We start from the raw sequence: 22,321 nt of genomic DNA, 5'->3' as shown, positions 1-22,321 counted from the left end.
GATACAGAAAACACCTCGCATGGGGGTGAAAAGTGCTCTGCTGGCGCAATACAGGTCTCAGAAGAGAAGGAGTCACATTTGGCTTTTTGAAAGCAAATTTTGCTCTGGGGGTATGCTGCATTTAGGAAGCCCCTATGGTGCCAGAACAGCAAAAAAAAAAAACACATGGCATACCATTTTGGAAACTAGACCCCTCGGAGAACGTAACAAGGGGTAACGTGAACCTTAATGCCCTACAGGTGTTTCACGACTTTTGTATATGTAAAAAAAAAAAAAATTTTTTACCTAAAATGCTTGTTTTCCCAAAATGTTTACATTTTTAAAAAGGGTAATAGCGGAAAATACCCCCCAAAATTTGAAGCCCAATTTCTCCCGATTCAGAAAACACCCCATATGGGGGTAAAAAGTGCTCTGCTGGCGCTTTTTTACTTTTTATTTTATTTTGTGTTAATGTAGTGTAGTGTTTTTAGGGTACAGTCACATGGGCGGGGGTTCGCAGTAGTTTCTCGCTGCCAGTTTGAGATGCGGCAGAAAATTTGACGCAGCTAAAACTTGCAGCCGGATACTTACTGTAATCCTCCGCCCATGTGAATGTACCCTGTACGTTCACATTGGGGGGGGGGGGGGGACATCCAGCTGTTGCAAAACTACAACTCCCAGCATGTACGGTCTATCAGTGCATGCTGGGAGTTGTAGTTTTGCAACCGCTGGAGGCTCCGTTTTGGAAACAGTGGCGTACCAGACGTTTTTAATTTTTATTGGGGAGAGGGGCTGTGTAGGGGTATGTGTATACGTAGTGTTTTTTTACTTTTTATTTTATTGTGTGTTAGTGTAGTGTTTTTAGGGTACAGTCGCACGGGCGGGGGTTCACAGTAGTTTCTCGCTGGCAGTTTGAGCTGCGGCAGAAATTTTGCCGCACCTCAAACTTTCAGCCGGATACTTACTGTAATCCTCCGCCCATGTGAGTGTACCCAGTACATTCATAAAGGGGGGGGGGAACATCCAGCTGTTGCAAAACTACAACTCCCAGCATGTACGGTCTATCAGTGCATGCTGGGAGTTGTAGTTTTGCAACAGCTGGAGGCACACTGGTTGTGAAACACCGAGTTTGGTAACAAACTCAGTGTTTTGCAACCAGTGTGTCTTCAGCTGTTGCAAAAGCTACAACCCCCAGCATGTACGGACAGCGGAAGGGCATGCTGGGTGTTGTAGTTATGCAACAGCTGGATGCATACTACTTTGGCTGGGGATGCTGGGGATTGTAGTTATGCAACAGCTGGAGACACACTGGTTTGCTACTTAACTCAGTGTGCCTTCAGCTGTTGCAAAACTACAACTCTCAGCAGTCACCGACAGCCAACGGGCATGCTGGGAGTTGTAGTTATGCAACCACCAGATGCACCACTACAACTCCCAGCATGCACTTTAGCTGATTGTGCAAGCTGGGAGTTGTAGTTATACAACAGCTGAAGGTACACTTTTCCATAGAAAGAATGTGCCTCCAGCTGTTGCAAAACTACAAGTCCCAGCATGCCCATAAGGGAATGCTGGGAGTTGTGGTGGTCTGCCTCCTGCTGTTGCATAACTACAGCTCCCAGCATGCCCTTTTTGCATGCTGGGAGCTGTTGCTAAGCAACAGCAGGAGGCTGTCTCTCACCTCCAACGATCCTCGCCGCACAGGTCAGTCCCTCGTCGTCGCCGCCGCCGCCGCTGCTCCTGGGGCCCCGATCCCAACAGGGACGCCGGGGATCGGGGTCCCCAGCACCCAGGGTGCACGTCCCGCACCCGCTCACGTCCTCCGGAAGAGGGGCGGAGCGGGTGCGGGAGTGACACCCGCAGCAGGCGCCCTGATTGGTCGGCCGGTAATCCGGCCGACGAATCAGGGCGATCGTGAGGTGGCACCAGTTCCACCTCACCCCTGCTGGCTCTGGCTGTTCGGGGCCGTCTCTGACAGCCCCGATCAGCCAATAATTTCGGGTCACCGGGTCACTGGAGACCCGATTGACCCGGAATCCGCCGCAGATCGCTGGACTGAATTGTCCAGCGATCTGCGGCCATCGCCGACATGGGGGGTCATCATGACCCCCCTGGGCGTTATGCCCGAAGCCTGCTGAACTATTTCAGCAGGCATCGGGCGCCGGCTCCGCTCCAGATGGTTGCGGGGGGCCGGTAAAGCACATGACGTTCTCATACGTCATGTGTCCTTAAGGACTCGGAAATGGAGACGTATGAGAACGTCATGTGTCCTTAAGGGGTTAAGGGGTTAAAACTTCTGCTGAGGAAAAGTCGACCAGTTGGCCATAGCAACCAATCAGATCACTTCTTTAATTTTTGAAAAATAAAAGAAGCCATCTGATTGGTTGCTATGGGAAACTAGTCACTTTATAATAGTAATATGTCTATACCTAATATGCATCTGGTAATATCTGTGAATGTGTGTGTATGTTTGTATTGTGCATTTCTTTTGCATGTTATTTGTATGTGTGTAGTGTGCACTCACTTGTACATGTATATATGTGTGTAATGTCTGTGTGAATGTATATATCTGAATGTAATGTGCACATTTGTGTTTATGTAATAGTGAAGGTGTAAACAGCTCACCTGTCTACCATTTTCGTTGAAACAGACTTCCAGACAAAATGGAAGAAATTCCAGAACTTGCGTAAATGCTTGAAAAAAAAGGATTGCACAGTCAAGGTACAAATATGCAGGAAAAGCCCTAATCGGCACGTTTCAGGCTGTTAGCCCTTTGTCATGATCTATGTAATGTTACAAATGAGTGGTTATAATCTATAGTCATTTTTTTTCTCTAAGAAACAAGTACATTTGATATTTGCACCTATGTTGTTTTGAATTCTGTATGGTCTGTTGTTTTAAGTGGACACAGGCTCTTAAATATGCTACAGGTGTTGTGGGTGGGGTTTATTGATACATAAACCACCCATTTTTAACATTACATACATCATGACTAAGGGGTTGCAGCCTGAAACGCGTTGATCATGTGCACTTGAACTTTTATGGTATTTTATGAAAGTTTTATGAAAGTGCAGGATTTTCTTTTTAATTTGTGTGTATGTACATGTGTCTATTCTAACATCTCATTAAGTTATCCACTATCAACTGGGATAGGATAGGGGATAACAAGTAGATTAGTGGGTATCAGAGAAGGTATTCCTTCCCTGTGGGGCCACCGGACAATTCCAGCATTCAGTGCAGCACAGGGGCCTCTAAACAATGAATGAAGCTGTGGCTGAGAGGTCCTCACTGTTGATTTTGGGGAGAATTAAATCTCCTTTCTCAGGATGAGTGTCTCTTCTCTCCTAACCTAATTATACTCAGCACAACCATAAAAAGACCCCTTTGGGCTCAAAATATTGATGCATATCAATGTATGGAGGAATAAAGCTTTTTAAAATTCTTATTAAACTTGCCTCTTTGGATACTGTCAAATGATCTATTATTTATAGACTTAGTCTATCTATCATCTATCTATCTATCTATCTATCTATCATCTATCTATCTATCTATATATCTATCTATCATCTATCTATCTATCTATTATCTATCATCTATCTATCTATCTATCTATCTATCATGTATCTATCTATCTATCTATCTATCATCTATCTATCTATCTATTATCTATCTATCATCTATCTATCATCTATCTATCTATATATCTATCCATCTCTCTATCCATCTTAAGCAACTCCACTGTGTAGTTGTACATTTTGCATTCTTAACAAACTTTTGTTCTTGACTATCCCAAAAATTATAAATTATGACACTTTGTATTCTTTAACATTCAGATTAGATTTGATATTGCATTAGATGGGGAATGAGTGACATTTCAGGCTCACAGTTATACGTGTCAGTGACATTGATAAATCATGTATTTTCTAAACCTAATTGTTTTTATTGTCATCCTTAGCAATTTGGAAATGTAATCAGTGATGGCAACAACAGGATCATTATAGACAGTCACAAAATTTCCATTACAAATGAGTAGGTGGCAGTTTAGAGATGTAAATATGTAGGTGGAAGAAAAGTATATTTTTGTCACTTTGGAGTATAATGGTAACAGATATGTACACCACAATAATATGATAGAATCGTGACGGAGACAAGGTTTATTAGTAACTAAAAGGGAATACATAAGTCAGATACTGAAATATGTTTTTTTTTCGAATTTGTTATATGATTGTAGTTTTTTACATATATATATATATATATATATATATATATATATATTTATATATATAATTTTTTATTAACCTTAGCTGCTTTTAACAGCATTTACAGATATGCTTTACATCAATACTCATGAACATAGGAACAATAGACTGAAGCTGACACTACTGACTTCTATGGAAGACTTGTAATGTCTTTTTATCTGTATTTTGTATTTTCTGCTTTGGGTCCTGTTTCAAATTTAGGTTTGTGTCTGAACAGTTTCTGCGTTAATTCTCCCTGGGAAGGGAAGAGTTAACCTTCCTAACTCTAGCATTGGGATAATATTTAAGGCCTCTTCAGGTGCTGTTCTATGCTGTTAATTAGACCTGTACTCTGACCATGTCTGGTTTATGATGCACCTTAGATTTTGTCTGTATTTTGTCATGTATTCTGAGTATTAACTAGAGATGAGCAAATTGAAGCTGACGAAATATTCGATCGCGCAAATCTCTTCATTAAACTCCATTTGCTGCTGTTCAGGCTCCAGGGCATCTAAAATGGCGGATCCACATGTCAGTACATGGGGCAAGGAACGCTGGGAAGGCGGGAAGGCAAGGCAGGAAGGGAAGTAGGCGGGATGACCCTGAATCACAAAAAAAACTATAACTACTTAGCACCAAAATTAGTATGTTTAAAATTGTCATATTTTGGCCCCTATAACTTTTTTATTTTTCTGCATACAGTGATTTTTTACATTGTGGTCTGTCGTTTTTATCGATACCATTTTTGTTTTGATGGGATTTTTCTTATTGCTTTTTATAAAAAAAAAATTTATGATATATGAAGTGACCAAAAATGCACAATTTTGGACTTTGGTATCTTTTTTTATTTTACGTGTAAAGCCATTGACCATGTGGTTTAGCTAACCTTATATTTTAATACTTTGGACATTTACCCACGTGGCAGCACCACATAGGATTTTTTTTATTACATTTTATTTTAATGCTCATATGTGACTTTTTAATCACTTTTTATAAATTTTTTTGGGAATGTGATGTGACAGAAAAGCAGCCATTTTTCAAGATCATTAACCCCTTAAGGACCAAGGGCATACAGGTACGCCTTTGCTCCCTGGTACTTAAGGACCAAGGGCGTACCTGTACGTCCGTGGGAATTTCGGTCACCGCCACGTGCCGGGCGGGGACCGGACCGGGGTGACTGCTAATATCTATCAGCAGGCACCCTGCGCAAATGCCCGGGGGGGGGGGGTCATCAGACCCCCCCATGTCGGCGATCGGCGCAAATCGCAAGTGAATTTACACTTGCGATTTGCGCGATTCCGGGTCATTACGGGTCTATGGTGACCCGGTGACCCGGAATATAAGGGGGATCGCGGGTGTCTAAGGCACCCACAATCCCCCTGAAGAGATAGGAGTGAGGTGGCAGGGGTGCCACCCCTCCTATCGCTGCTATTGGTGGTCTAGACGCGACCACCAATAGCAGATCGGGGGCGGGGGGGTTAACTTTCGTTTTCCCCATTCTGCCCACCCACAATAGGCGGGGCAGAACGGGGAAATGACAGAGGACCGGCCGCCCGAGACCACTTACCGATCTGCGGAGGCTGCGGGCGACGATCGGCGTCAGAGATCGGCAGGCGGCGATGTCGTGCAGCAAGCTCCCTGGATCTGACGGAAGCTGGTAAGTTGCCTAGCAACATCTGTAGGGCTGCAGTCCGAGACCACTATATAGTGGTCTCTATACTGTAGCACTCCAGATGTTGCAAAACTACAACTCCCAGCATGCCCAGACAGCTGTTTGGGCATGCTGGGAGTTGTAGTTTTGCAACAGCTGGAGGGCTACAGTTTGAGACCACTATATGCTAGTCTCTGAACTATAGCCCTCCAGATCTTGCTACAACTCCTAGCATGCCCACACAATGGCTTGCTGTCTGGGCATGCTGAGATTTGTAGTTTTGCAGCATCTGGAGGGCCACAGTTTGCAGTGGTCTCTATACTGTAGCTCTCCAGATGTTGCAAAACTGCAAATCCCAGCATGCTGGGAGTTGTAGTTGCGATCCCTCCAGCTGTTGCATAACTACATCTCCCAGCATGCCCTTCGGTGATCAGTACATGCTGGGAATTGTAGTTTTGCAACAGCTGGAGGCACACTGGTTGGAAAATATTGAGTTAGATAACAGAACCTAACTGAAGGTTTTCCAACCAGTGTGCCTCCAGCTGTTGCAAAAGTACAACTCCCAGCATGTACTGATCAGTACATGCTGGGAGTTGTAGTTTTGAAACAGCTGGAGGTTTGCCCCCCCATGTGAACGTATACACCCCCTTACACTGTCCCCCCCCCCCCCAATAAAAATTTAAAACGTATTTTACAGCAGTGTTTCCAAAACGGAGCCTCCAGCTGTTGCAAAACAACAACTCTCAGCATTTCTGGACAGCCACTGACTGTCCAGGCATGCTGGGAGTTTAGCAACAGCTGGAGGCACCCTGTTTGGGAATCACTGGCGTAGAATACCCCTATGTCCACCCCTATGCAATCCCTAATTTAGTCCTCAAATGCGCATGGCGCTCTCTCACATCGGAGCCCAGTTTAGGGCCACATATGGGGTATTTCCGTACTTGGGAGAAATTACATTACAAATTTTGGGGGGCTTTTTCTCCTTTTACCCCTTATGAAAAGGAAAAGTTGGGGTCTACACCAGCCTGTTAGTGTAAAAAAAAAATTTTTTACACTAACATGCTGGAGTTGCCCTTTACTTTTTATTTTCACAAGAGGTAAAAGGAAAAAAAGACCCCCAAAATTTGTAACACAATTTCTCCTGAGTACGGAAATACCCCATATGTGGGCGTAAAATGCTCTGCGGACACACAACAAGGCTCAGGAATGAGAGTGCACTATGTACATTTGAGGCCTAAATTGGATGATTTGCACATAAACGCAAAAAAATAAATACCGACATGTGACCCCATTTTGGAAACTACACCCCTCACGGAATGTAACAAGGGGTATAGTGAGCCTGAACACCCCACAGGTGCTCTATGATGACACGTGTCTCGGGAACCGCCCAGTTTAGAAGCAAATCCCCATAGCAAACTTCTTCTAAACTGGGCGGTTCCCGAGACACGTGTCACACGTGTCACAAGAGCACTTGGACAGAAAGGAACAACCTTAACTTCAGAAGCTCATAAGTACTGAAAGGATTAAGATTTTTTAATAGAAGTAATTTACAAATCTGTTTAACTTTCTGGAGCCAGTTGATATTTAAAAAATGTTTTTTCCTGGATAACCCCTTTAAGTCTGCATAGGATGTTGCTTTAACAGACCCCCGTCCTCTGTTTATTCCCTAAACAACTACACTATCGTAGACATCTAAATATTTTGCACATTCTTCCCCCCCTCTTGCTCTAATAGCAATAAGTTTTTATACTTATTTAAGGACTTGTTCTTTGCTCTACCAGTTTTAATTTGTAATGACATCACTCTTTTTACCACCAAATCTATGGTGAAACAAAAATATATATATATATATTTGCAGCGCAAAATTGAAAAAAAAAAACAAACAATCACCATTTTAAAACTTTTGGGGACCTTTGTTGCTTTGCAGTGCACTTTCCAGTAGAATTGACATGTTACCTCTATTCTGTAGGTCCATACGATTAAAATGATACCCAAGTTATATAGGTTTTGTTTTATTTTACTACTACATAAATTACAACATTTTGTGCAACAATTTGTATGCTTAAACATGCCTTCTTCTGACCCCTATAACACTTTTATTTTAGAGTAGTCAGGGCTATATGAGGGCTCATTTTTTGTGTCATGAACTGTAGTTTATTATTCGCACTAGTTTTTTTCTTTTGATGGGTCTTTTTATACATTTTTTTTTGCTATATAAAGGGACCGCAAAATATAAATTCTAGATTTTAATTATATTTTAATAGTTCAGACATTAACCCCTTCCCGACCTATGATGTACTGGTACCTAAACATTAAACATTAAATGTCGGTAATCTCTGGGGTCTATGGGGACCCATCTGTAGCTCCGCGATGTAATCACAGGCTGCAGATGGGTTGCCAGGGAAGGACGGGGATTTACCCATCCTGTGTTCGCGCTGCAAGGGTCGACCATGCCCCCTCGTGATGGCAGGCTGCGCCTCCTCAATGCAAGTCTATGGGAGGGGGCATAGCTGGAAAGTGGAGTACCCCTTTAAGGTACATTTTTTCATGATTTAAAAAGTCACCAAAAATGCACTATTTTGGACTTTGGAAATTTTCGCTGGGTTATGATACCACATATGTTTATCTTTGTTTACATTATTACTATTTATAAAATGGGAAAAGGAGGTTGATTTCAACTTTAATTTGGGAAGGGGCTTTTACACATTTATTAACATTTTTTCCTTTTACCAATATGGGAATATTACATGCAGTCTTTTTAATGCATTCACTGAACAATGCTGTGCCATTTTAACATTGCCAGAAATATATGGGGGCTTGATTTTTGAGGGATAAATTTTTGTAGGGGCATACTTTATTTACAATAGAATTCAACCCGGCTATGAGGTAGAACTGACATTTTGAATGTATTAGATTGATCAGCACAATTACTATAATGCAATGATGTATAAATGTTGTTATTTTTTTACTGCTATTTATCCTTTGGGATAAATAATGTTAGTTTTTAAAAGTTAGGCCAATTTTTCACATGTGGTTCTTGGGACACTTTGGAGAAATGGGTGTACCACTGGTTCCATGCCCAAACATTAGAGGAATTATGTATGATATTGGAGCTGCAGTCAATGGCTGATGTCTATTCATGAGAACATATCTACACCTGAATTTAACACACTCAATCCCTCAGTTCTAGTCAGTCTCATCTGGGACTTCGGTCCTAGATGTTTTTCAGGATGCAGTATAATAGGAGGTAACAGTTTTGCATCATACACCTGTTGAGAGATAAAGCAGCTTTAAATTCAGGGAAAGGATGGCTTTGCAAGAATTAAAAGAACAGGTTGAATTTATTATATGCCAAGCAGATGAAGGGTTTTGCCATCCTTCTCCTTGACAGGGGGTTGTATCAGTCTCTCAATATGTCTACACTGTCGGCTAAAAAGACATATAAACAATTGCCTGCCAATCCTACTTCTATTTTCAATTCCCAATTACAGAAAATTATACAGACAGGTGTTAGCATGTAATGTTTATCTAAACTTCAGGTGGAATATATTATGGTAGAACACCTTCCAAGTCAAATATCTCCAAGTCAAATTAACCCTTTAAAGATACAGGGCATTAATGTATGCCCTGGCTGTCCGGGACTTCATGCACCAAGGTGTACATTTACACTCTAAAATGTTCACAATCTATGAAAATGGTGGGTCCCAGCTGCTATCAGCTACCAGGATCTCACCGCTAATGGCTGACATCAGCAATCTTGTTGGTGTTTACCAGTAACCCTTTAGATTCCGTGATCAATACTGATTTTAGCATCTAAAGCAGTTGCAGGGCTTTGGTGACTCTTATTGGCCACCCATAGCATGATCACGGGGGTCCAATAAGTAAAGATGGAGGCCAGAAGTCTCCTCACCTGCTTTATGCCATTCTTCAAGGATATTCTTACATAGTCTGCCATCTGGCAAGCTGTACAAGTGTATCCCTGATATTACTGATCAGTGCTATGCTATTGAATAGTGCTGAAATGTAATCGCAATCTAGTGATTGCTATTAATTGTGGGGACTTTTAGACTTAAAAAATGTAAAGTGAGTAATAAAAAACTATTCAAATTTAATGTTAATAATCCCATATGATGAATGGTGTAAATGTTAAAAAATACCCAACTCCAAATTGCAGATTTTTGGTCACATCACATGATAGAAAAAAATGGAATACAAAGGGATGTCTATATATCTATCTGTCCATCTATCTATCTATCTATCTATCTATCTATGTGTATATATATATATATATATATATATATATATATATATATATATATATATGCTGATCAGCTCGGTTTAAGTGGCTCTCCGGCTATTACTAAGCTGCAACTCCCATCGTCTCTGGAGAGTCTCAGGCATTATGGGAGTTGTAGTTTTGCAACAGTTGGAGACCCACAGATTGGGGTACATCGTCACCCATCATCACTGCAGAACTTACAAGTGATAGGACAGTGAGGAGAATACACAATGATATCAGTGACCAGAGTGACGTCTTCTCTGTTGGTCCAGCACCAGGACTTCTTCCAGGTATGTCTACTCTTTGCAAAGTCTGACAGCCAGATATCATTGGTTTCTCACTTTATGGGAAGATCCTCATCCTCTATCAAAACAATAATCATTATAATGCTGCCAAATACTATACTACCTGAATGTAATACTACCCCATACTGTTGCTCGCGAATGTTGGCAATGCGAATTTTATTCGCGAAATATATGACGAATATTCGTCCATATATTCGCAAAATATCACAAATTCGAATATAGCCTATGCTGCTCAACACTAATACTGAACCCCCTGAATAAAATACTGCCACACACTGTACCCTCTGAATATAATAATGATACACACTGTGCCCCATTGATACTGCTAGACACTGTACCCTCTAAATTTAACCCTGCCACACAATCTGACACTGCGGTGGGTCAAGTTGAGTTTTTTTTATATATTGCAGATTTTTTTTCACATCAATTAGTAATTGTCATGATTTCTCACATATAAGCATATCATAATAATGATGGGCCAGTGTATATCTTCACCCTATAAACCTGCCCTTGCAGCCCAACAGGGGTTAGTTTTCTCATGCTAACCATACCTTTTTTATGCAATGCTGTGGCTTTAGGTCTGGTGGGAAAACGGGACAAAAATGAGCCGACCGGAGTCAGCGATTCACTCCAGTCGGCTCATTGAAATAAATTATATACGGGTCGCATACGGCAGGGATACGAGAGTGCCCAGTTTTAGCTCCCCCCAGCCGTATGCAGTCCCGTATTGCATAAAACGTGATGTGAACGCAGCCTGACAGATGCACTTTAAGGGCCTTTTGACACGGCGGAATTTTGCTAGTGGAATTCCACCTCAAATGGGATTCTGCACTCCTGTTGACATTTTGGAAATTCTGCCATGTGAATAGACCCTTAGAGTTTGCCCAATCTGACATCAAGCATGGAGGGACGTTATTGCAGACAAGACAATTGTCAAGGAAATGACTAAAGCTTAGCGTGTTCTATACATATGACCTACTTTAATTATTTGGATACCTGCTGGGAGTCATCTAGATTCCGTGGCTATTGTCTTCCCTAGCAAGAAACAACATCCCTCCATCCTCAATGCCAGAGTGGGAGAAAGGAAGAGCTGCTGCACAACCTCTTTGGTATCTCTACATAACTGACAAAAAGCATCATGCTACATACATAACAGACATCATATAAATACACACCCTTACATACAGAGACACACACTACACAAGTGTATAAACACACAGTACAATGTGCTGACAGCGATGGCCGACTTGTCAGCCGGACCTGCTGCTGTAGCACATAGTATTATGGGGCCCGGTCGCGATTGCGACCAATGGGACCTCTATAGCTACACCACTGTATATAATGTCAATGCTAAATTATTAATAAATAATAATTTTCATATGTAGTTTTGTCATATGTATATGTGCCATAAATAATGATATTGCTTCAAATACAAAGCTGAATATTTTGAGGAATATGATTTATTGTACTCTTCATACATCTGTAAGTGATATGCCTTTGCTTTACATTTGCACCTATGCTGGCGCAGGACCTGTATTGTTTACATCCCATGCTTATAATCTTACTCTTTTCCTAGATTCTAGTGCAAACACAAAAAGCCTTTTCTACTTGATAGCATACAGCTGATTTCCTGGGAATTAAAGGGAGACATAGACAGTGCAGTACATAAGGTAGGAGTGTTAATCTGGCAGAAGGCAAAGCTGAAGCAGTACAATGTTGGCAATCCTTTCCTGTGGCAGAAGGCCAATTCTGTGTAGTACATTCTAATTAGAATAGATGTACCACCATGTAATTAACACCACGTGTGTTGACAGCTAGCAAACCAAACCTGTGACAGAATTGTAGGATGTTTGCATCTTTTTTCAGAAAAGGGATCACTAGTGTGCACTTGGAGTATCATTTCCTGCACAAAAATTACAATACAGTGATATGATGGCTTGTGCTGTGTACATTTCTAAAACAAGATGATTTTAAGAACTGGGATAAATAACATTACGTTATTTATTAGGTTCATTGCATTTCAGTCCTACTATTTGACATGAAATGAACTAATTATGCCTATTGAACCAAATCTGCCGTCAGTATCACCCGCATTTACCTTTGGGTACAGGCTTGTAGTGCAGGGGAGATACTGTTGGAAATCATACTTACCATTCCTTGCTTCATGCCTCCGGCAGGCACTCACTCTTCTGGAGCTACGCTGTCCGGGGCATGCTGCGAGTAGTGCGGTCTGATGTCATCATACTATGTGCACATTCTTTAGCCTTACTGTGTTGACGTTGCATTGCAAACCTTGGTACGTTTAAGTTGCAGAGTTATATACACATTTAAAAAAAATAAAAGGGGGCACACCTGGCTGATGAACAACCTCTTTTTAATAGGATGGTATTGCTTGTCTGTCGATAAGACATTTTTTCGCTGTTAAACAGCTAGCATTTTTAACCGGGCAGCCATGTTATATTTCAAAGCGTCAATACTGTGGCACTAATATCGTTAATATGATCATGTTTTATACTGTATCACCCGCTCATGGCTTTATACGGTTCATACTGTCATGGTATTTATACTGGTTACGTGCTCATGATATTCATATTGTTCTTTCTGTTCTTCATTTCATAACATTGTGGCTGTGCTCCAGAAGAAGAAGGGAAAAATAATATATATATATATATATATATATATATATATATATATAAATCTTGCACAACCATATCTCTTATACTGCTTCATAATCCATACTGATTATACGTTAGTGGTTGTTTAAACTACAATGGTTTAGTCTATACATACGCAGGTTTCATTTATACCGTACATCCGCTAGTAGTTACTATAGTAATGGTCATGCTGTACATACGCCAGTAGTTGGTCACTACGCATACGCCTGTACCATTCACATTGTTCATACGCTAGTACAAACAACATATATCAATGATTGTTTCACTGTTTTAGTTATACGGTACACATGCAGGTAGTTGTTTGTTGCATACTTGTTTTTGTGCATTCACACGGTTCATATGCTAGTGTTAGCAACCGTAGTAGTTGTTATACTGTACATGTGCTAGTAGTTGTTGTCTACTATGGTAATTGTCAATCACTACATACGATAGAACTTGGTTCTGCACAATGATCATACATCAATGGTTGTTTCCCTGTTGTAGTTATACGGTACACACGCTGGTAGTTGATTGCTGTACAAACGTTTTCGAACCATTGATACTGTACTCATGCTAGTAGTTGTGACTGTAGTAGGGTCTTTATAGTACATGTGTTAGTAGTTGTTATATGTACACACACTTGTATACGGTACATAAGCTGGCATCAATTTATACGGTACAATAGGTTAGTGGTTGGTACAACAGTAGTTGGTTTATGTACATACGCCTGTACCGTGCACGCTAGGGACAATTTCAAGATACACACGCTCATATCATCAGTACTGTAGATTCACTTGGTGTCATATTGCACATTATGCTAGGGCAAGTCATACTGAACAACGTTGGCGCTTTTATACGGAACATGCGATCATAGCTGTAACTTCATTTTAGCTTATACTTTGTGAATATATATGCTCACAACTATACTGTTCACAAACTTTTATTGTGATACTGTACATACTATACATACGTTTGTAGTTTCGTAACCACATAGCATTTCTCTTCAATCCTGCTTCATAGGCTCACAGCTTTTCGATGCATGCATTAGATCTTGCATTATTTACGTTAGTAATCACGCTGTACTTGCCGATACCATTGTCACAGTACACACGTTGATAGTTCCAGGTTCTCTCGCTCATATCATTAGTACTGCAGATTTGATCAGTGTCATATAGTACATTATGCTCTGGCAAGTTATACTGTGTGTATGTTTGCGCCATTTATACGGAACATACGATTATAGCTGTAACTTCACTTAGCTTACACTGTGTCACCATACATGCTCACAACATACTGTTCACAAGCTTATAGCGTGATGCTGTACATACTATACATACATTGGTTGTTTCATAACTACGTCACATTTCTCTCCAGTCCTGCTTCATAGGCTCGCAGAATTTTGATACATGAATTAGGTCTTGCACTATTCACGCTAGTAATTACACTGTACTTGCCGATACCATTGACATAGTACACATGCTGATACTTCTAATGTACACACGGTCATATCATTAGTACCGCAGATTCCCTTGTTATATCGTTTTTCATGCTCATGCTAGTTATACTGTACATACGTTTGTGCCATTTACAAGGAACATGCGATCATAGCGGTAACTTCATTTAGCGTGACACTGCGTTACTATACATATGCTCACAGCTATACTGTTAACAAGCTCTTACCGTTATACTGTGCATATATACATACGTTGTATTAGTCGTAAACCACGTAGCATTTCTCTCCAGTCATGCTTCATAGGCTTGCAGCATTTTCGATTCATTCAGTAGGTCTAGCATTGATGTGGTACAAATGGTCATAGTTTATGCATGTATTTTGTTTATAATTACTTGGTGCATATATGCGTAGCATTCCGGCAAACATGGTGCACATGATTACATTTATAGGGCACATACGATCACAGCCTCAAGTTCTGATCGCATTGTTTATATGATTTCGCTCTTGTCACTCACACTTAATTCATGCTCATAGGTGCCCAGGCCATGTCTGGATACGGACATACATCATAGCTTTCATACTGTTATCATTCCGTACATAACTGCTTTGCATTCCGGCAGTCTCATTCATTGCGAGGATTGGTTCAGCACACCACTCAAACTTAGTTGACCTCGCATGTTACAGTTCATATCTTGTGCATACGCTACATTGCTGTTAAATTTAGCTTTTGTTTCCGCAGCTGATAGGTTATGTCAGTAGCTGGGCGACTTCTTAGTTACAAGTCAGCATCTCGGTCACATATTAGCACTTCTATTTTGACATGTCATATCCAGTCTCCACTTTTTAGTCTTTTACCCAAAGGGCACGCACTATGGTCATTGCCACAGGCACGCTTTTGCAAATTACATCATGATTCATAGCAGTTTCCCAACATTCCTGCCACGTTTTCAGGGTATTACATTGCACAGTTGTTGTTACTGACATGTATCTGGAGCAACATCGTTATGACACATAGGCGGTTGTTTACCCTGCGTACCTGCCGCATCGGAAAGGGGATGCACTACATAGTCATTTGTTACTGTCACATCTTCAGAGCACAACATCACGACATACAGGTGGTTGCATACCCAGTATACCTGCCACATCTGCAGGGGGAGGCATAATTGTTCTCACTAACACTTTTTAGAACAACAACATAATGTCACATAGGTATTTGGTTTATCGGTTATGCCTGTCGTCTGCAGGGGCAGTTTTCACACAGTTTACCGTCATTGGCACAGCTTCAGAGCATAACTTTACGACATATATGTGGTTATTCCGCCACATCTGGTTATTCTTACGGACGCGTTTCTGAGCAATCACATTTGACCCATAGGTGGTTGTTACCCGTTTGCCTGCAACGTCTGCAGGGGGAGCACCACTCAGGTTATTGGTAATGACACGTCTTCAGAGCAATAATTTTCGACACATAGGTGGTTGTATACCCATTATGCCTGCCACGACTGCAAGGGGGCACCACGTAGGCTATTGTTACTGACATGTTTTCAGAGCAATAACATTTCGACACATAGGTGGTTGTTTACCTGTTATGCCTGTCACGTCTGCAGGGGGGGGGGCACCACACAGGTTATTGTTACTGTCACGTCTTCAGAGCAATAACATCTCAACGCACAGGTGGCTTTACCTGTTATTCCTGCCACGTCTGAGGGGGGGGGGCACCACACAGCTTATTGTTACTGACACGTTTTCAGAGCAATAACATTTTGACACCTAGGTGGTTGTTTCCCCGTTATGCCTGCCACGTCTGCAGGGGGGGGACCATGCAGGTTCTTGTTACTGACACGTCCTCAGAGCAATAACATTTCAATGCACAGGTGGTTTACCCGTTATTCCTGCCACGTTTGCAGGGGGGCACCACATAGGTTCTTGTTACTGACATGTTTTCTGAGCAATAACGTTTCGATGCATAGGTGGTTGTTTACCCGTTATTCCTGCCACGTCTGCAGGGGGAGGCACCACACAGCATATTGTTACTAACACATTTTCAGAGCAATAACATTTCGTCACATAGGTGGTTGTTTACCCGTTATGCCTGCCACGTCTGCAGGGGGGGCACCACGCAGGTTATTGTTACTGACACATCCTCAGAGCAATAACATTTCAACGCACAGGTGGTTTACCCGTTATTCCTGCCACGTCTGCAGGGGGGCACCACACAGATTATTGTTACTGACACGTTTTCAGAGCAATAACATTTCGACGCATAGGTGGTTTTTACCTGTTATTCCTACCACATCTGCAGGGGGAGGCACCACACAGGTTGTTGTTACTGACACGTTTTCAGAACAATAACATTTCAACACATAGGTGGTTGTTTACCCGTTATGCCTGCCACGTCTGCAGGGGGGGGGCACCACGCAGGTTATTGTTACTGACACGTCCTCAGAGCAATAACATTTGGACGCATAGGTGGTTTACCCGTTATTCCTGCCACGTCTGCATGGGGGGGGGGCACCACACAGGTTATTGTTACTGACACATTTTCAGAGCAATAACATTTCGACGCATAGGTGGTTGTTAACCCGTTATTCCTGCCACGTCTGCAGGGGGAAGCACCATACAGGTTGTTGTTACTGACACATTTTTCAGAGCAATAACATTTCGACACCTAGGTGGTTGTTTACTTGATATGCCTGCCATGTCTGCAGGGGGAGGCACCACACAGGTTGTTGTTACTGAATTATTTCAGAGCAATAACTTATCGATACATAGGGGATTGTTACCTGATATAACTGCCAAGGCTTCAGGGGGAGATACCACATAGGTTATTGATTACTGACACGTCTTAAAAAAAATATTCGTCACTTAGGTGGCTGTTTACTCGTTATGCCTGCCACGTCTGCAGGGGAAGGTTTCATGCAATTCACCGTTATTGACACAGCCTCAGAGCAATAGACCTGTAGGCACACAGGCGGTCGGTTATCTGTATGACTAATATCCGGTCAGTGCCTGACACTTCAGCACCATCATATGCTCAAGGGCCCAGTTGAGGGTACGATGGCTCACGCATAGAGCATTAATGTCTGCAGGTTCTTTGGGTTTGCTAAAACTATAGACACAGTGGAATCAAAGGATGGGTCACTCGCAGGGGGACACCACTCCTGTTACTAGTGGAGTCAGGAATGGGGCAGTTCAGGTTTGGCCAGTTTAGGAAAGGTGTTTTCGGACATTGTTTGATCTACAGGCTGTTGCCGCCAGGTTACTCGGGTTGTGGTGCTTGTGCGTCATCTTGCTAGCAGTTTGTATTTTGCCACTTAATAGCAGAGACATGATGAGCTTCATTAGGCCTGACAGGTTATAATTGTTCAATCTCATCCTGAGATATTGGGCAAGCATGCAAAACCAATTGGCAGCTCGGATATTAGCTCAACCCTGCTCAAAGTGCCAACTCAGGTTTCACTTAGAGTAGGCATGACTACCACAGTTCTTCAGTTTCTAAGCATTGTATCCCAGGACAGTCAGTTCGCTCTCAGTTAACGTCAGTCTTACCTTTAGAGCTATATCTTGGTTTGTGTCAAGTTAGGGGCATCAGTTTCATGATTATTATATTAATTTTTCCCCTACCATATTGATTTTTGCCCACTGAAGGCGTGGCCTCGGTCTCGGTCATTGGGCACAATTCAGACCGATATGTTAGGTTTAAATGTCTTGCATAACAAGTAAGTATATACCATGGTAATCACGAGCACGATTGTGTAGCCCTGATCACAAGTGAAAGCCTAATTAGGCTTTGTTTGTGAGAGGGGCGGATGTATCTCCACCCCACTGCACGGCCAGGCGGGACATAAGGGGTTGTTGGTGGGGGCAGGGGTATATAATTCCCCTGCCTCCTATGAGGAGGGCGTTCATGACATTTGCGGACACCTCCCAAACCTCCCTCTTTTTCTCCATTTCATTTAAAATTCATCCATTATAGGGCATGCCCACTAAAGGCGTGGCCTCGGTCTCGGTCATTGGGCACAATTCAGACCGATATGTTAGGTTTAAATGTCTTACATAACAAGTAAGTATATACCATGGTAATTACGAGCATGATTGTGTAGCCCCGAACACAAACCTAAGTTATCATATTCTTCCCTTTCACTTGAACATATGACCTAATGAAGTCTGATTAAAATTTGCCCAAGGTGTACCATTTCTGTTGGATACTCTTATTTCTTGGGTAAGATCTGGTGAAGGGATTCTCATTTTGTTTTCACCTTACATGATAAACATCCTGTCTTTAAATATTGTTAGAAAAGTTTATATAGGTAGGAGACATCCAATTGATGATATAAGTCTTAATTATATATGTGTCTCGGATTTGCCTTACTGATGTTTTGTTTCAGATGGACATGTGTAGATGGTAACTCTTAAGAATTGTAATTTTCTTTCTTCTTTGTCTTTTGTTCCTGTATGTTATCCATATGTTAAAGGGTTACTCCGGTGAAAAATATTTTTTTTTTAAATCAACTGGTGCCAGAAAGTTAAACAGATTTGTAAATTTCTTCTATTAAAAAATCTTAATCCTTCTTGTACTTATTAGCTGCTGAATACTACAGTGGAAATTCTTTTCCGTTTGAAACACAGAGCTGTCTGCTGACATCATGAGCACAGTGCTCCCTGCTGACATCTCTGTCCATTTTAGGAACTGTCCAGAGTAAAAGGAAATCCCCATAGCAAACATATGCTGTTCTGAACAGTTCCTAAAATGGACAGAGATGTCAGCAGAGAGCAATGTGGTCATGATGTCAGCAGACAGCTCTGTGTTTCAAAAAGAAAAGAATTTCCACTGTAGTATTCAGCAGCTAATAAGTACAGGAAGGATTAAGATTTTTTAATAGAAGTAATTTACAAATCTGTTTAACTTTCTGGCACCAGTTGATTTAGAAAAAGTTTTTCGCTGGAGTACCCCTTTAATGGAAATTTTTGTAAAAACTCAAAAATAAACAGATGTATGTATTTATATATATATATATACATATATATATATATATATATATATATATATATATATATATATATTCCTTACAGATTTCCTTTCCATAAGCTACAGCAAAAAGTTTTACATTCCGCCTTGTCACCTTGTTCTGTTCCACTTCTCTGTTGATGATGCATGAAAAGATTTAAGTAAAAATGTGTTTTCCTCTAAGCTGTCTCAGGCTGAGCATATCAAAGTCCACTCTAGATACAATGAAAAAAAATTGGAATACCTGCACTTTATATGGAAATGAGTTGTTATCATTGTGTAGTGTACAAATAAGTTTACTCCTTTCTATTTCAACATCAGAGATGATAAGACACTATTTTATTCATCTTGGTAGTCTAGGCATGAACACTGACCCAGATTTATCAATCTGTCTGAGATAAAAATGTGTCTGATTTTTGTTTCTGATGGAAAGCAACCAATTTCTGTTTCCCAGAAAAAATATGCAATTGGTTACTGTTCACATTTTTGCCTCAGATTGAAAAAACTGGGCCTCCTTTTTTAACTAGACTTGTGTACTTTTCAGTTTTAGATCATGTTCACACAGTGTATTTTCAGGTATTTTATATTTAAAGGGGTACCTCGGCCCCAAGACATCTTATCCCCTGTCCAAAGGATAGGGGATAAGATGTCTGATTGTGGGGGTCTCGCCACTGGGGATCCCCACAATCTAGCATGCAGCACCCACCTGTAAGCACTGCTGGAAACTCTCAGTGTTATGCCTCCCGACCACGGGGAGGGAGTATTGTCACGTCACGACCCCGCCCCGTGTGACGTCCCGCCCCGTCCCGCCCTGTCCCGCCCCCTCAATGCAAGTCTATGGGAGGGGGCGTGACGGACATCACGCCCCCTCCCATAGACTTGCATTGAGGGGGCGGGGTGTGACGTCAAACGGGGGTGGGGTCATGACGTCACGACACTCAGTCCCCGTGGTCGGGAGGCACTGAAAGCCTCCAGCGCTTCCAGCAGTGCTTGCAGGTGGTAGCTGCATGCTAGATTGCGGGGGTCCCCAGTGGCAGGACTCCCGCGATCAGACATCTTATCCCCTATACTTTGGATAGGGGATAAGATGTCTTGGGGCCGGAGTACCCATTTAAAAAAAATGCATCAGAGCAATTGTGGAAAATTTGCACCCATTTTTGCTAAATATATGTGCTCTATGTAAGTCTATGGGATAGTGGATGTGAAAGGTAAAATTTGCACCAGACCTGCAGCAAATCTGCAACACAATCTACACATTTTCATCTGGATTTGTTTTGAATTTTTAGCATAGCATCCCTACTTCCCTCCGCAGCCATACAGTATTCCAGCGCAGCATAGTGCTGCACTAGAAACTATCCCTGCAGAGATCTGGATATGTCATATATCTACTGCCCAGCTAGAATTTACAGTGAAGCTACAATGTGTATACAGTACACACATCGATCGCTGGTCCACTTGCTGGGCTGTGCACTATGCTGTGCAGTGTTGGTGAACCCTTTGGGGGTTTTAAAGTGTATACAGCTATCTAAACATAGCTGTATATACTTTATACAGAAGCCATTTACCACCCTAGCTCGGCCAGGCCAGAACTGTGTAACTCCCCCCCCCCCTAGTGATTACATCATTAGAGGTGGAGCTACAGCCCAGAAGCCAGGGTGGTGAGTATTTTAATTTTAATTTTCAGGCTTATTAGTGGAAGCCGTCTTACAGACGGATGAAAAAAATGTGTGTGTGTGTGTTCCAGCATCACTTCCAAGCGACTAAAGATATTGCCATGAAACTTGGTACACATGTTACTTATGTCAACAACAAACATAGGATAGCCCTTACCCACACAATTTTTGTTGGGGTTTTTGTTTACAGACCCATACAGGTCTAAGGGAAATATATGTTACTGCATAACTTCCAAACAGCTGGAGGTATTTCGATAATACGTTATATGTTACCTATAAGTCCACTGAAAATATAGGATAGTTAATTTGACCCCAACCTACCCCCCCCCCCCCCCCCATTTGCAAGGGTCTGGGTTTTTGCTTTAAGTCCAATGCAATTCTATGGGAAATGTATGTTCCAGCATAACTTCCGTTACTCATACATGTTACTTATAAAAATATATAATGGTTAAATTAACCCTAACCTACCCCTTTATGTGAAGTATGGGTTTTTTGTTTCAAGTCTGTTTCAAGTATGGAAATTCTGGTACCTTACTCCACAAGCTCCGCTCTGCATCTCCTGGTGAATGCGCCAGCTCGGCTGGCAAGCCGCATCCTCCCCGCATTCCATGCCCCATCTTGAAAAGACACGCCCACCATTTAATCCACACCCCTTTTATTTTCAGCTTATAATATCTTCATCACAACTCAGCCCCACCTGAGGGCGAGATATGAGAATTAGAAACCAGGATTAGATATTGGGAACAGGACATTGGGACAGGATATGAGGTCAGGTTATGAGGTTGGATATGAGGTTGGGATGTGGGGACAGGATATTAGGACAAGATATGAGGTTGGGATATGGGGATGGGACATTGGGATGGGATATAAGGACGGGATATGAGGGCAGAATATGAGGTCAGAATATGAGGTCTGGATATGGGGACAGGATATGAGGATTGGATATGAAGAGGGGCTATGAGGTCGGGATATGGGATGGGATATGGGGACGGGATATGAGGTCGGGATATAAGGATGGGACATGAGGATGGGATATGAGGACGGGATATGAGGATGGGGATATTAGGACAGGATATGAGGTCGG

At 41.8% G+C, this 22,321-nt stretch overlaps 1 long non-coding RNA gene across 1 annotated transcript in view; it reads left to right on the top strand.

Annotated features, from left to right (window-relative positions):
- Positions 1 to 22,321, top strand: part of LOC130362103 (uncharacterized) — a 55,210-nt gene that overhangs the window by 22,063 nt on the left and 10,826 nt on the right. Inside the window, exon 2 of the long non-coding RNA XR_008891277.1 lies at positions 2,627 to 2,697. This is a non-coding gene — a long non-coding RNA (uncharacterized LOC130362103). The remainder of the gene's footprint in view (positions 1 to 2,626; positions 2,698 to 22,321) is intronic.

This window comes from Hyla sarda, chromosome 3, assembly GCF_029499605.1.
Source record: "Hyla sarda isolate aHylSar1 chromosome 3, aHylSar1.hap1, whole genome shotgun sequence".
Taxonomy (NCBI): Eukaryota; Metazoa; Chordata; class Amphibia; order Anura; family Hylidae; genus Hyla; species Hyla sarda.
The sequence above is the reverse complement of the archived record's forward strand: the minus strand, read 5'-3'. Positions and strand labels throughout refer to the sequence as shown.